The following is a 16,339-nucleotide window of genomic DNA, read 5'->3' on the forward strand; positions in this document are numbered from 1 at the left end:
TGCTAGAGAAACTTGGGGCCCATCTGTCCAGTTGGAGAATAAAAACCCCACAAAAAAAAACACTGTTTACATAATCTGTATATCATGTGAAAGCTCTGTGGTAAGTAGCCTTTTGTATGTTTTCATGATAACTCTGCTCTCTCATGATCACATGGAAACAAGGGAATCAATAACTGACTATGATGACGTCAATCAATTTTCATGGCTTTTGCTGTTGAAAAGTTATGCTGCAGTGACTGATAAGGCATTGCATTTATTTTTCTCCATAGCTTGGCTATGGAGACTGGACTGTGCTTCTATCATATCTTAATAACATAAAACCTCTTTTAGAAAGGAGCCTGCTCTCTTCTATACAAAGCAACGGTTTTATCTAATAAAATCAGAAAATCACTCAGGAGCACTTTATTTTTGATTGCCTTCTTGTAATACTTTGTTCTGTTTTCAAGATTAGGAAGGAAAACATTTTAGGTTTTTACTTCAGCATCCTCCACAGTCCTCAATAGTTTTCAGGAGAATAGTAGGATTGTAACTCAAGTAGAGTTAATAACACTCCTTTTCTTCAGAGTTTTTTCTTCTTCTTTTCTTTGTATGCCTTAAATAAAAGCTAGCATTCTCATGATGTTAAATGTACTTGCTGCATGCAGAGCTACCATACAGAATTTGTACAGTTCATTCAAGAAAAACTCTCCCCTTGTTGGGGAAGGCAGAAATCTAGTTTACTGATGATATTCCACAGAGCGCGATGCCAGATTCTGGCATAAACTAGGCAGTTGGGACAAGCATTCTGCCAAGGGATACTTAATACAGCCTTTAAAAAAAACTTTAAGTGTTCAAGAGCATCACAAACTAAGTTACCGCTGAGCAAATACATCAGGGCAGTTAAGGGTTGATATACTGAGAGCTGTTCAGTTGTTATAGGCTACAGAAATAAGAATGGCAATCTGCCACATAGGGCTGCTGAGAGATTTGTGAAGAGAAAGGCTCAGAATAAAATATATTTTTTTTAAAAAATGACTTTAAAAGGGAAAGAGGGAAGAAGAGAAGCAAGTAACCTGTTTCCACCAAAATGAGACCTCTCTCCAGATAATAAGCCCAATCGGGCTTTTGAGCGCATGTGCTAAAATAAGCCTTCCCCGAAAATAAACCCTCCCTGAAAATATTGCAATGCAGCAGCAGCCATGAAGTGATCACGCTCGCCATCTCCTGAACCTCAAAAATAATAAGACCTCCCCCAAAATAAGGCCAGGTGCTTATTTCGGGAGTCAACAGAAAATAAGACTATGTCTTATTTTCAGGGAAACACAGGTAAGTCTAGGAGTATCTTTATTCTGTTTTGATAGCTTTCCATGGCCCTCTGAAACTATTTCTGAAACAGCTCAAATTATTCAGTTTAGCCTGGCTGGGAGTTGTATTAAGGGTTCATACTTTATGCTATATTGTTTTCGGGGAATCACGGTATCTATGTGACATCTATCCTCTACATTTACCTATGGAAAATATTTTGGTTCAGCCCTCCTCTTTTTAAGTTTATCCAACTTAAGGATAATATGAAGCTCTTATATTCAGGGGAGGGCACAAATAGAGGGACCTGAACCCTTCTATGTTTTTGGCAGCCTTAAAGACCTACCAATGAATTTTAGCAAGACTGTTTCACCAAAATCAGCAGTATGGAGTCCTGTTATTTTTAACTGAGAAATGCAATAAAACTGTTCTGTGAACCCGGCAACAGATTTAACTCGCCCACATAGTTTTCCTGCCTGCTGTGTCAGACATCACACAGGTATGGCTTGATTCATAACTCTTTAGATACCCAATACCTCACTTAGAAACAGTATAATTTTCAAAGAGTCACTATAGTTAGACAAAATGTTTATGGCACACAAAAGTTCCAATGGCTATATAATCCAGCCATACTCGATAAACACACATACATGTTGCATTTGTGCTGATAACTAAATAAAGGGAGACTAGTATAGATCTATTTCAAGCTATTTAGCTCTCATCAGCTAGCCATACCCTTACTGGGATTCAAATCTGGGTTGTTTTTACATATTAGGCAGCTGTATTAGCCTCTAAGCCACAAGCTCTCCTCCCTTATCAGCTGAGCCAAGGAAATGCCCATATTTGGCAATACTAGGTGCTTTCACATAATCCTTACACACATACATATATGTACAGGCAGCCCTCAACTTACAACCATTTATTTAATGACCATTCAAACACATATGAAAAAAAAAACACGACTGGTTCTCACATAGACAACTGCTACAGCATCTCCATGGTTACAGGATCACAATTTGGATCGTTGGCAATCCTCATATATTTACGGTGGTTGCCGCATCCTGTGGTGAGGTGATTGCATTGGCAACCTTCCAATCTGTCTTCTGACAAAGTCAAGGGGAAAAGCTGGATTCATTTAATGACCATGTGATTCACTACAGCAGTGGGATTCGCTTACCTTCCCTACCAGGTCGCAAGTATAAGTGTGTGCACACTTCAATCGCACGCGCCATGTCTGCACACGCGCACCACCTTCTGCACATGTGCAGTGCTTGTGCACTACGTCAGGGCGGGTGGGCAGAGCTTCCAGCAGTCATTGCTACCGGTTCACCCGAACCAGTACCACCTCTGGTTCACTAACCAAGTACAGTGATTTGCTTAACAACCAAGCATTAAAAATTTGTAAAATTGGGTGCTAAAGGATAAGTTCGACACTACTGCAAAATGCTGCCACCTCAATCTAATTTGTGTCAGAATGTGTGTGGTTGGAAAGAGCTTATTATCAGAAAAAACAGAAAAGAGAAGTAGGATGGACATCTGTACAGTACTGCACATTTGGCCTAACTCTTCCCATCAACTTATCAAAACTGATATACTTGGGCAAGATCCAGTAAGCAAAAAAATTACACAAATTTTATCTTGTGAAGACACTAGCCTGGGGATAAATATGGAATCTCGAAAACTGTAAATGAGATTTCTCAAGCTAATTTATAATGAATTAATTAAGGTGGACTCTTTTCGAAAGATATGGAATGCTTCTCCCTGGGTTTATTGCTAATGGGGATGAGTTGCTGTATAAGAGAGAAGATGTCAAATAACAGATCTATGTTACCTTTTGACTGTTTGTCTGTTTTCCATTTCTTTCTCGGGAACTCCACAACCTCTTACACGACTGGCTGTATGGAAACAGAAGGTGGTAGAAAGGAGTTTCTGAACTCTGACCAACTTTAAGATATGCGGTCTTCAACTTCCAGAATTTACCAGCCAGAAGTCTGCATATGTTAAAGTGGCCATAGTTGAAGAACACTAGAAAAAGAATACCGACCCCATAAACAAAGCAAAGATCAAATTTACAGGCTGACAGGTGAACACTAACAATCATGAGCTTCACTGCCATTCTGTGAGATGAGTTTAAAAATAAGAGGACAAAATGTGATGTGCTTGCTAGTGAAAGCCTGCTTCTTTTTAATCTTAGTTCTCTGGCAATTCCTAATATATCCCTCATGCCCAGAAAAGCATCACATTGTTGAAAATATCACGTACATCATTTCCATGGCCTCATAAAAAAGAATCTGGCATCTGCTACAAGTTCTGCTTGTTATCCTCTCTTATTATAAGACCAGCTACATCTGTTTAGAAAAGCAGATTTTGTTTTTTTGTTGTATGAAAAAAATTTAATTAAAAAAAAGAGTTATGGCATGACCCTTGGAAGAAGATTGCAGCATTGGAGTATTATCGTCAAAAAGGAGACCATGAAGAGGCTTCCAATGCATGGAAGTTTTGAGAGAATTCTTGCATTAGGAATGGCAAGGTTTCTGTTAGTTTCTAACCCCTAGCATAAGGGTTAACAACCAGTGGCTTTGGAGCCACATGTGGCTCTTTCATCCCTCTGCTGTGCTCCCTGTTGCCGGTTGGCTCCATGATTGATAGGGTTTTCGATTAGGATAGGTAGAGGAAAAATGATGCCGCGCTAGGAGGAGACTCTATGGAGCGGGGGGGGGGGGGGAACCAGACTTACGGTCGGCAGAGGAAAAAGGATGTTACACGAGGAGGAGACTCTATGGATGGGGGGCTTCCGGTTAGGACCTTTGTGGCTCTTTGAGTGTTTAAGGTTGCCGACCTCTGTTCTAGCAGTTCAAACAAAAATTATCATATTATGTAAAATGCAAAATACATTGCAGGTAGTTCTTAACTTACAACATTTAGTTACCATTTAAAGTTAACAATGGCACTGAAAAAAATAACATCATTTTTCACACTTCTTCATAGTCAGATGAATGAAATTCAGACACTTAACAACTGGCTCATACGTATGGCAGCTGTAGTTCCTGGGGTCATGTGATCACCTTTTGTAACCTTCTGACAAAACAAAGTCAATGGGAAAGCCAGATTCACTTAACAACTGTGCTACTAAATACCTGCAGTGATTCACTTAACAACTGTGGCAAGAAAGCAATAGAAATAGCAATAGCACTTAAGACTTATATACCGCTTCTCAGTGCTTTACAGCCCTCTCTAAGTGTGTACAATGTCAGCATATTGCCCCCAACTCTCTGGGTCCTCACTTTACCGACTCTGAAAGGATGGAAGGCTAAGTCAACCTTGAGTCAGGGAGACCTGACTTGCTGACAGCCGGCAGGCAGCAGAAGTAGCCTGCAATACTGCATTCTAACCACTGTGCTACCCTGGTTGTCAAATGGTTGTAAAAACAACCAAACATTGTAAAATAGGGAAAAATTGTCCTAACGAATGTCTTAATTAGTAATTAGAAATTGGGGGCTCAGTTGTGATTGTAAGTTGAGGATTACCTGCATTAAGAAAGGCAATACTTTAAGAAAATATCTGAACACTGTATTTCTTCTCAATAGTTTATGGCAGTTTTTCACACAAGACTTTGGATGTCGTTTCCCATAAAAAAGAAAAGATAATTTCTCTTTCAGATTCATAATGATTATATAGATTTTTCTACATCTAACAGAAACTGAACCAAGCAGACCAATGGTCTAATTCTGTATGGAGCCAATTTCTCAAGTCTTCCTTTTTCAAAACAGTTACCCTTTTTATAAAGACAGAAGAAGTAACTGTCCATAATGTAGTTTGGTTTAGACAGAAAACATCATGGATTTCATTAAAAGAAACAGCAAAGAACACCTTAAAGGTGAACATACTTATTACCATAGACGGGAGTATATATTATTGCAAAGCGGCTGACTTTTATCCAAAATATGGAGAGGTATCATTTGATTAGGAAAAAATTCCTCCTCCTCTTTCCACAACAGAACAAACTGGAAGGAACCCACACATTCAAGCTGCCTCTTGGTTCAGCAGCCAAGTAAGCTAAAAAGAAAAAAAATTCCAAAAGGAGACAACATACTGTTTTGCTCTACTCCCATCATGAATGTACATTTCCTGTGCACAAAATTTAACAAAGACATGCCATTTTTTTTCTGTCCTTGATCATTTTCTAATTTCCTAACAGCGAGAACAATTAACCAGTGGAACAGCTTGCCTTCAGAAATTGTGGGTCCTTCATCAATGGAGGCTTTTAAGAAGAGTCAGGGCAGACACTTGTCTGAAATGGTACAGGGCTGTGATGGCAAAGAGGTGGCACTCAGAGCCCTCTCTGTGGGCATGCGTGTCATCACCAGCTGCTCTTCTGGGCCAGCTGATCTTTGTGTGTGCCAGAGGCCCAGAAACCCGAAGACCAGCTGGCATGTGCACACCGGCCACCTAGTCTTCAGGTTTTCGGGGCTCCGGAGTACACAAATACCAGATGGCCCGCGCACATGCACGCGCTGGAAATCAGAAGACCAGGTGGCTGGTGAGTACCGGAAACCAGAAGACTAGGTGGTCTTTGAGTTTTCAGAGTTTTGGCGCACACGGGTGTTCCGATTTGGGCATTCCAGTGGTGGGTTGCAGACAGTACGCCCCAGTACGGGCGTACCAGTGCCTGCTGGTAGCACTGGGTACCGTTCCAGTACGGTGCTCCAGAGCGTCCACCCACTCGCCCGAGCTCCTTACGTGTATTTGAGCTCTTCGGCACTTCTGAGCACATGCACGGAGCATACAACGCCTGCGCAACACTCCACCAAGCAGCTGGATACCGGTTACAACAGGATCCAGAAACCACCACTAGGGCACTCGGTGCCAAAAAGGTTTGCCATCACTGGTATAGGGTCTCCTAGAAGACCACCAAAGTCCGTTCCAGCTATTCTCTTCTGTTCTGTTTATTCTACTCTTATTCCATTCCATTCCTATTCCTATTATATCAAATATCTACTTATTTTCCAACTTCTTTATCCATTAAGCTCAAAAGAAAGAAAAGGAGACCAACCTTTTCTCCAAAGCACCTGAAAGCAGGACTGGAAACAATGGAGGGAAACTAATCAAAGAGAGAAGCAACCTAGAACTAAGGAGAAATGTCCCATCAGTGAGACCATTTAATCAGTGGAACGGCTTGCCTTCAGAAGCTGTTTGTACACCAACATTGGAGGTTTTCAATAAAAGATTGGGCAACCATTTTCTTGGGATAGTATACGTTTTCTGATTGTGTAGGGGGTTAGACTAGAAGACCTCCAAGATTCCTTCCAACTCTGTTATTCCGTTATTTTGACCTGGCCAAAATCCAGTTCCATTTATTCTAACAATTGCTACTCTATTCCGCCTTGTGCCGCCATTCCTTTCAATTCTTGTTTAGAACTAAATATTTAAGATGTGGCAGAAAAGAGGAAAAAAAACCAAGGAATGTGCTGCATACTAAATGTGGAACATTTTTCAACTGATATTATTTCTATTAATATTGATGGGGTGTAATTGAATCTCATCAATTGTTCCTCTACATGATGTAATACTCTGTAAGAAGCACCAAGAACTTGACTCAGCAGACAAAATTGCCAACCCATCCAAATACACCATTCCTTAACTTCAGATCCCTTATCTTGGGCTAAACTTGAGGGGGAAAATGTGTATTTGTAAGATTTGGGGAGGACTTCACTTAAAACAAAACATCAGAAGTGAACACCATCAAAAACAAGTTTCTATTCCATAGTTTTTATAAGCTAATAACATAAAAGGAGACTCATTTTCAATTGTATTGATTGATTCATTGATTGATTGATTGATTATCCATCTCACAAGAGTTATTCCCCTATATGGAACCCCACGTGAGGCCCAATAGAAACGCAAAATGAACTTGTCCGAGTTTTCCATATATATAAATATTTTAAGAGCCTTTTGAGACCATATTCTGTGGAATATCTTCACAGAATGTTTTTATGAGATTGTTGTGAAGTGTCTTTAATATTACATTTTAAACAAAAATAACAGAATGTCTAGACAGTAATTGTTAAGATTATTAAATGACCAGGAGATGTTATATCTCCTTTTGAAGTCAACTAGAGAGTTGCTTATATAGCTATTAAATGTTTCTGTCTAATATCTACCTCAGTTTGAGAATGGATATATGAGAATTTCCTATGGAATGTTACAATTACATTCGCAATATGTAATAACCCAGCATGAAAAAGATATAGAGAAGAAATCAATAAATATGGTAATAAGCAAAAAATCTTTGCTGGCAATTTTAGAGTGACCAAACGCAAAATGAAAAATATTTTCTGCAGCACCATCGACACAATTTTTAGTACAGAAATGAAAGTGTATATCTCAGAGGACTATTACCAGTAAATAGAAAGAAAAAAAAATGAAGAGATCATGGAATTCTATGTATTGTACTGAATATTATGTAAAAAAATAAAAGTAATCAGAAACCATAATGACTGTATTTCTGTGTGGCAGTGTTAAGCTTTGGGATATATGTACAGTAAAGTCTGAAAACAATTTCTAGATTAAGAGCACACAAATATTAGTTTTATGCATTAGGCTTTCTTAATTACAGTTTGTTGAATAAACCACAATACTTAGATTTACTAATTAAACCAGTTTTTGTCTTTTTAAATTTTATGAACTCACTTTTATGAATTGGATATTTCCAACTATTTAACCAGGATTCAACAAATACAATTGTTGTATATCTCAATTATGTCTTACTGTCCTATTGCCTTTATGATCCTTCCCCACAGTTTCAAATAGTACTATACTAACATTAACCAGATCTTTACTAACAGTGCCAATATAACTGTTAAAGTAATGGAAAAATGGAAAGTGAGAGACTTTATCTAATATATAATATCTAATACACTCCATGGCTTAACCATAATGAAACATTACATGTTCTTCAGCACTGTAATAACTTCAGCAATCCTTAGATCATCAATTCTTAATTCCCTTATTATTAAAAGCATATAACCGCAATTCAGGGAATCAAAATTGCATTTATTATCTCGATCCTATTCCGGTCCTCTAGAATTATTGTTTTCTTCTAAAGATAATTTTAAAAATCATTTAACATTTCACAGGTGTATAAATATACATACATAAAAAGCTATGGTATTTTTTTTTCAACTTTTCTTTAAATCAAATTTTGGGATTGAAACAGTATAAAAGGGGAAAATACAGCCTGTACCGTTGATTCTCTGGGACCTTTAACCAACGTTCAATGTCATCTATGCAATTAATGCAATTCATGGAATTGCAATTCAATGAAAACTATGTCTTTTCTGAACCCAGCCATGCATTTGCGTAATGCAAAGCCTGGATAAATAGGGAGAGTTAAAATGTGGCAACCCACCTTGTAGAAACCTTGCCAAGAAAATGTCATGGGAAGGCTTTCAAAACATCATGGAAAGGCTCTCAGATATAGTGTCCAAAGGTGGGACCCCCCAGGTCTGAATGTACCCAACAAGCTACGGTAGAAGAACCATGACCTGCAGTGAATAGTCAAGGTATGTCCTTGGTGTAAGTGAGCTACAATGGATAGACAGAAGCTATTTCCACAATTCACTATTACTGAGCACATGACACCAGGAAAATAAGTGGAGTGGACCTTTTCAGAAGTAAAAAACTTACCCAACAAACGGAAAGATCCTTGATGGTTAATGGTCTCATTATGACTCTCTGTATTAGTGCCAAGCCCTTCAAAATTAGTGTTGTCCAACACCAATGACTGATGCAATGGAGCTTGAAATAGAAGATTTCTATGCAGCATTAACCCCCCCACCCCCCCACCCCCAATATAAGATATTGTTTACATACTGGGTGATTGTAATGTAAATGTTGGCAGCCAAGCAGAAACAGGCATCACTGGAAGTTTTGGACTAGAGATGATGAATGATGCAACCATTAGGTTCAATTTTGCCATGAAAGTCCATTTTGAATCATGAATATTTGATTGGAACAGAGGTATGATGATGTCAATATGGTAAACATTTGAGTTAAGATATTTGAATTAATATGAATTAATGGAAGAGATGCACAAAAACATGTTGTAACCAGCTGATATACTTTTTTATAATATATACTTGTGTTCTTTTTTTCTTTTTCTTTTGTTTTTTTCTTTTCTTTTCTTTTTTCTTTTTTCCCCCCTGCCTTGTTTTCTGTTTTTTGTCTTTTTTGTGTTTTGATTTTTTCTTTTCTTTTCCCACTGGTGTGGGCTGTGTTGTTTATGTAACAAAATAAAAAAATTTAATAATAATAATAAAAAAATATTTGATTGGAACAGCAAAGTGTCATATACACATTTGAACCTCACCCAACAAACTGCACTGTAATCAAACTGAATAAGTCCTATGCATTGATCATAGGTGGTCCAGTTCAGTTGTCACTGTCAAGACATAGCCAGGTACTGACTGCAATTCAATCATGAATTGTTGGTAGCTATGATCAGAGTCAAATTATGCAACATCAAAAAGACAGCATCACCCCAAAATTTTGACATCATCCATGTATGCAACTGATGTGAAAAATAAGTTTGAAGTGCTACCATAGATGCTCTCAGAAGATGTCCAATGGACAATGCAAGAAATTTAATCAACCATCCCTGAAACAGCAGTTGAATATATAACATACAAGAAGCCAGAGAAAAATTGCAAGTGGCTCTCTGATTAAACTATCTGAATAGCCAAGCAAGAAAAGTAGCCAAAGCAGAAGGCAAACAGGAGGAAGAAAGGATATTGAAATTGATTTTCCAAAGAGAAGGAAAGATAATGAAGTTTAGTGTGACTAGAATTGCAAAAAGCCAGAAGAAGACTGCATGAAGGACCATATCAGGAATGTGCTTGTGCAAGTCAAAGGCATCTGAGCAATATTTATTGCTCATAAAATCATCATCAAAAACAAGGGAGTGAGGCGGGGCTTGACGTCGCTACGACACGACATGCAATCTTGGGGCTCCAGGATTGCTGTCGATATCTCTGTTGCTGGACGATCCTTTTTGGATCTAAACCATTCTGAAGGAACGGTGATAGTGAACGGCATGTCCTGCTGATCTCAGGGACATCTCAAAGCCCCGGATTGATCCAGGAAAAAGCTCTTTTTGCTGGCTACAAGAGAAGCAGCCAATATGGCTGCAGAAGGTTGGGACAAGCCCTTAAAACGGAAGCAGCACAGGAGAGACAGTGTGTAGAAATAGTGAGAAAAATCTTTATTATTAGAGAAGAGAAAACCCAAAAGACTCAGTGTTAAAATAAAATTGAAGACAGAAGGAAACAAGCGGCGAATTTACCCTGATTTAAAACTATCGTGTTATCTTTTCCACTTTAAATTTGTTTTTTTTTATGGACAGACTTTTTACAAATGCCTCTTACTTTTAAACTGAACTGGTCTTTTTTTCCCCTTCTTCCTCTATATTTTCCCATTTTTTGTATTTGTGGATTAAAAGCCTCTTTCCTCGCAAGGCTCAGCTGGATTGTAATTTTTAAACAATTTTTTTTCTCTTTCCGGAGAAAAACCCTTTCTGGAGTTCGGAGCTTAGAAAAGCAAGCCAAAAACACAGAGAAAAAAATGTAACACTGCCATCTAGTGGCTAGAGGCTTGGCAACATCTGCTATTACAAAACTATCAGCTTGGTTTACTGAAAGGGTCAATGGAAAAAACTTCAATGAATTTGTTTGAAACCTAGCAAAAGCCTTGGATGTTTTGGCAATGTTTATAACTTGGAAAAATGGCACAATATGAAGAAGAAAAGGAACTAACATTGCAAAAAAATGTTAGAAATTCAAAAACTCTTAATAACTACAGAGAGAATTGAAAAAAATCTTTAATTTATAGATCAAAATACAAAATATCAAAACCCAGAAAGTACAGAGGGAAGAGTTGAGAATACTTTTAAAACAACAATGAAAATTGAGGACAGAGTTCAAAAAAATTACAGACATATGAAAGTAATAAGAAAATTGTTGACATTGACACCAAATCGAGTGTGGAGGGAAATGATAAGTGTGGAATATGGAAAGGAGAGATAGATGAACTGGGACTCTATCTCAGATGTCAAAACATAGATGAAGAAGAGGAGAAAATCTGGCAGAAACAATGAGAGTAATTTCAGCAGAAGCACCAGTGATAACAAAAGTCAGATGAAAGGAACAGATGGAGGGTTTCGAATTCTTTTAAGATATTCAATGAACTAGAAGTTGTCAAGAGAAGTCCACATAAGACTTATCAAGAAAACACTTAGAATACAGATTCTACAAAGGGCAAGAGTATTGGACTGCACTATTTCTGGAAGGATATAGCATGATGAAAGGAAATGTCACAATAAAATTTAATTAAATGTAGTTAAACTTGAGTACTATGTATAAGATAAAGTAATAATAGCTATAGTCAAATAAATGATCAATAATGATAATAAAGCATTTATATATATATATATCTGATTGATAATGTGAAATTTTATATAAACTGTAAGTGAGGATGCTGAAGATGATGTTGAAAAGCTTTTTTTATAAAAGATAAATAATTATATATATAGAATAGAATATAAAGATGTAATATAATTGGATGATTTCAGGAAATGCCATAATATAAATTTAATTCAAATTTAATATGCCTCATATAAAAAGGATGTAATAATAGTTTTGCTTAATGGATGTTTACCAATTATAATAATTTCTATAAATGTATATTAGATTGATGATACTAATAATGGAAAAATATGGAATTCAAAATTATTAAGAGAATGTTATTAATGCTAAAATAATAGAATGATTTAGAATAGGATACAAAAAAATCTTTATTATTGGATATATTAAAGATGATATAATGAATCATTATAAATGGATACATATTTAGAATACCTTGTTAAAAATGGTGAAACAATTAAACAAATGAAGTACAATAATAATGTATACAAAGATATTTGATTGACAATAAGTGATTTTTGATAAAGCTCAAGTGATGACTATGGAAAGGACGGAGAAAGATTTTATAACCAATCAACACACTGTATGTAGTTGAAGAGGTTTTTATGTTATATGTTTTGCTTGTTTATGTTTGTTTGAGAAAAAAACAAGTATGGGAAAGAACTATTTGATCAACAAAAGTGTTAAGAACAGATAGCGAGAATATACAGAAGAGCTCTATGCCAATCATAAAGGCCCTTTGTCCCAGGGATAAAGGAAAGCAGAAATAGAGCCAACCATCTTTCAAGAAGAAGTTGTATGGGGAAGAAAGCACCAGGTGTTGTTGATACTATCACAAAAGAATTGCTGAGGTTTGTATCGTCCACAACTATCACAGCCCTGTAGTCAAAAATCTGGGAAAGAAACACATCACCACAAGATTAGATGATTAGTGTTCATTCATTGCCAGAGACTGTTCCAATTACTGCACTATTGCCCTCACCTCTTTGCAAGATTTGCCTTAAGATCACACATGGTCTAGTGCCATGATGATGAACCTATGGTACGTGTGCCAGAGGTGGCACGTAGAGCACTCTCTGTGAGCACACGCACCGTCGCCCCACCTCAGCCAGCTGGTCATTGGGTTTCCAAGGCGTGCATGCGCCCCAGCCAGTTGATCGTCAGGTTTCCAAGATGAACATGCACACCAGCCAGCTAGTAGTTGGGTTTCTGGTGCTGTGATATGTGCGTGCGCGCCTTCCCGTTTGAGTATTCTATGCCTAAAAGGTTCGCCATCACTGGTCTAGTGCTTACCACTGAAAGGGAATTACCAGATGTTCAAGCTGATTTTAGAAGAGATTGTGGCAATCGTGACCATATTGCAAAAGTATGTTGGGTCGGGGGGAAATCTTTAAAAAGTGATCGTAACAAGCTGTGAAGACTTGCACAAGTCTTACAATACATCTGATCACATTGGTGTAGTCATTGTACACAGATTAGGAAGCCGCTGTGTGAACATCATATGGAGATACCGATTGGTGTAAAATACAGAAAGGACTACAGCAAGGTTTTATTTTTTCCTATTCACTCTGTGTGCCAAAGTGATCGTGAGGAAGCTGGAACCTGAGCAATCAAAAATGGGAGTAAAAATTGGAGGAAGGAACATTAACAATCTTCAATGCTGTGATGACACAACTCTCCTCTCAAAAACCAGAGAAGGGCTGAAACATCTGATCAAAACACTTAAAGCAAGAAAGTTGACCTCTTTCTAAACATCAAAAAGACCGCACTCATGATCACTGTCAGGAATGGAAATGTCAAATAATAATTGGGGGTGAAGAGATTGAATGCGTGCAAGAATTCACTCTCTCATGATCAAGAGCTTTGATCATGATCAAAGCAATGAATGCTCTTCAGAAATAAAGCATCAAATCACACAACATTGATGAACATGAATCAAGTATAGAAAAATAAGAACATCAGTCTGGAAACTAAAATGCAGATTAATCTGCATCATCATGTTTCCCACAGCTACCTATGGCTGCAACAAAAAGTTAGACCAGGAAAAACATACACAGGGGAAAAAAACAAACTTTTCAAGTTGTGTTGTTGGAGGAGTTTCCTGCACATTCCTTGGACAATAAAGTACCAAAGGGGGTGATAAAACCAGATAGATCACAAAATCACACCTTATTTTTGGCCATGTTATATGACCAAATTCACTGGAAAAGGCAGTTATATTTGGAATGATCAGCAGTAAAAAGGAAACAAGGCCACCGAAAAATATGGTGGCTAGACACCCTTAAAACTGACACCGGGCAGTAGATAAAATAATTGCAAGATTGGAAAATGTGGAGATTGAATTGCTAAGAATCAAAAATGACTTAATGGCTATCATTATTACCATATCACAACAGCTCTTGTATTGGCTGAAAAATAGGGCTACAAAAATGTACCTCACTTCCAGCAAGGGTATAGATCTGGGGTATCAAACTGGCAGCCTGCGGGCCAGATACATCATGTGCAGGCCACGCCTACCCCAGCTCCACACAGGGGAAAAAATTACATATGTAACGTGATGGACGCTGCAAGTTTGACACCACTGATATAGTGCTTGAGTTACAACAGCAATTAGAACCGGAATTTTCATCAGTAAGTGATGCGGTCTTAAAACACATCCACCATACTTACTGTGGCAATCTTCACAATCCTGGTTGCCATAATTAATCGAATCCCATAGATTAGAGGTCACCAACCTTTTGGATCTCAAGGACCACTAAATTCATAACTTTAAATTCTGCTGACCATTAATATGAAATTTTTATAAAGATAAATAGTATTTATGCAGACCACTAGTTGGTGACCTCTGCCATACATGTAAGGAGAGGCAGCTTCTTGGCAGCTCCCCACAATCAAGTCAAAAGGGAAGCAGGCAAGAAATTGCAAGTCCCAATTGTAACCAGGCAGGCAGATAAGTGTCTGATGCTAGGTGGAGGCAGGCAAAAGCGATGCACAAGGATGTGAAGGACGTGCAATGAAGCTTAGGCGGACGAGGGAGTGTGGCAAGGCTCAAGGAGAGCATGCAGGGTCCACAAGGATGTTTGGGGAGGGCATGCTATGCAGCACAAGCATAGAGGGGCTGGGGGAAGGATCACAGGAAGGAAAGACTCACCTCAACAACTCGCAACCTTCCCTGCCAACTTCCTCAGTGCCTTTCTGGAGAAACTGACAGGAAGGATTGCACATCACAGTCATAAGTGTAAACTAGTTGCCATGCGCCCAGACTGTGGTAACTTAACCGGGAAAGGTGATGGGATGGCCGGAACTCTGACGACTGGCTGTAACTACCATTCATTTCACATTGTCATATCTTTGAATGATTGCTGAACAAATAGTTGAAAATCAAGGATTAACTGTATGCTAAATTGAAGGATCCAAAGTAAGAGTGAGCACACAAGATGTAAAAATATGGATGGATGGATGGATGGATGGATGGATGGATGGATGGATGGATGGATGGATGGGTGGAGGGTGGGAGGGAGGTACAGATAGATAGATAGATAGATAGATAGATAGATAGATAGATAGATAGATAGATAGATAGATAGATAGATAGAAAGATAGAAAGAAAGAAAGAAAGATAGAAAAAGAGAAAAAGAGAAAAAGAAAGAAAGTCAGAAAGAAAGAAAGAAAGAAAGAAAGAAAGAAAGAAAGAAAGAAAGAAAGAAAGAAAGAAAGAGAGAGAGAGAGAGAGAGAGAAAGATATGGATGGATGGATGGATGGATGGATGGATGGATGGATGGATGGATGGATAGATGGATTCTGGCAAATAAAATTAAATGTAATTTTGGCATGTAGTTTTATAAATATAAATTAATTCAACAAAAAACATTTTGTAACTAATAAATATCTTTCAGTCTTTTTAGAAAATGTTGTTTTCTGCTATAGTTATTCCTTCTGGTCAGGCTATTTTATATATTAATTTTGCTCTGGCTTTTAAAAATGCTTGTAAAGGTTTTTTTAAAGTATATATATATAAAACCGTCTGTAAACTAGCAGAAAAATAAGCAGAATATTTACCATGTGCTTTTATGTCTGCACAAATAGAGTATTATTATGGCAAAGTAGGGAGCTGATCCATTATCCATTAATTGAAGAGTGGTCTTCAAAATCCTCTTAATTAGAAAAAGCAAACATTTTACCGCTAGGAGTTCTAAAGTCCTAAATTAGTTGGAAGCATGGACTGACTATATTACTCTACAAATGAATTTTCCATTCTCTAAGTTAAGTAAAATGACTTAACCATTAATACTTTAATTAGATGGCATGAAAATAGATGCAAGAGAAGAGCTATATGTTTTTATGGGTCCTTCGTTTTTTGCCCTTTGTGGATAGAACTCTTTAAAAAGGTTAAAATTAATTTCATAAAAAGCAACAGAAATCTTCATTTTCAACCAATTACAATATATGCAATATGCTATTTACTTCCATAATTTTACAACTGTACCTCTCCCATGCCTGCTGGCCTTCCCTAAGGTCCCTACACGAAGTCCTCGACTTACAACAGTTCATTTAGTTACCATTTAAAGTTAGAATAGTTCTG

General features: G+C 37.6%; 1 protein-coding gene across 1 annotated transcript in view; it reads right to left on the minus strand.

Annotated features, from left to right (window-relative positions):
- The window catches only part of CCNY (cyclin Y), a 121,056-nt gene that overhangs the window by 68,873 nt on the left and 35,844 nt on the right, over positions 1–16,339 (minus strand). The gene's annotated exons all lie outside the window — the stretch shown is intronic.

Source organism: Thamnophis sirtalis, unplaced genomic scaffold (assembly GCF_051295495.1).
Source record: "Thamnophis sirtalis isolate CommonGarterSnake01/CBP01778 unplaced genomic scaffold, rThaSir2_p1.2 scaffold_4, whole genome shotgun sequence".
Taxonomy (NCBI): Eukaryota; Metazoa; Chordata; class Lepidosauria; order Squamata; family Natricidae; genus Thamnophis; species Thamnophis sirtalis.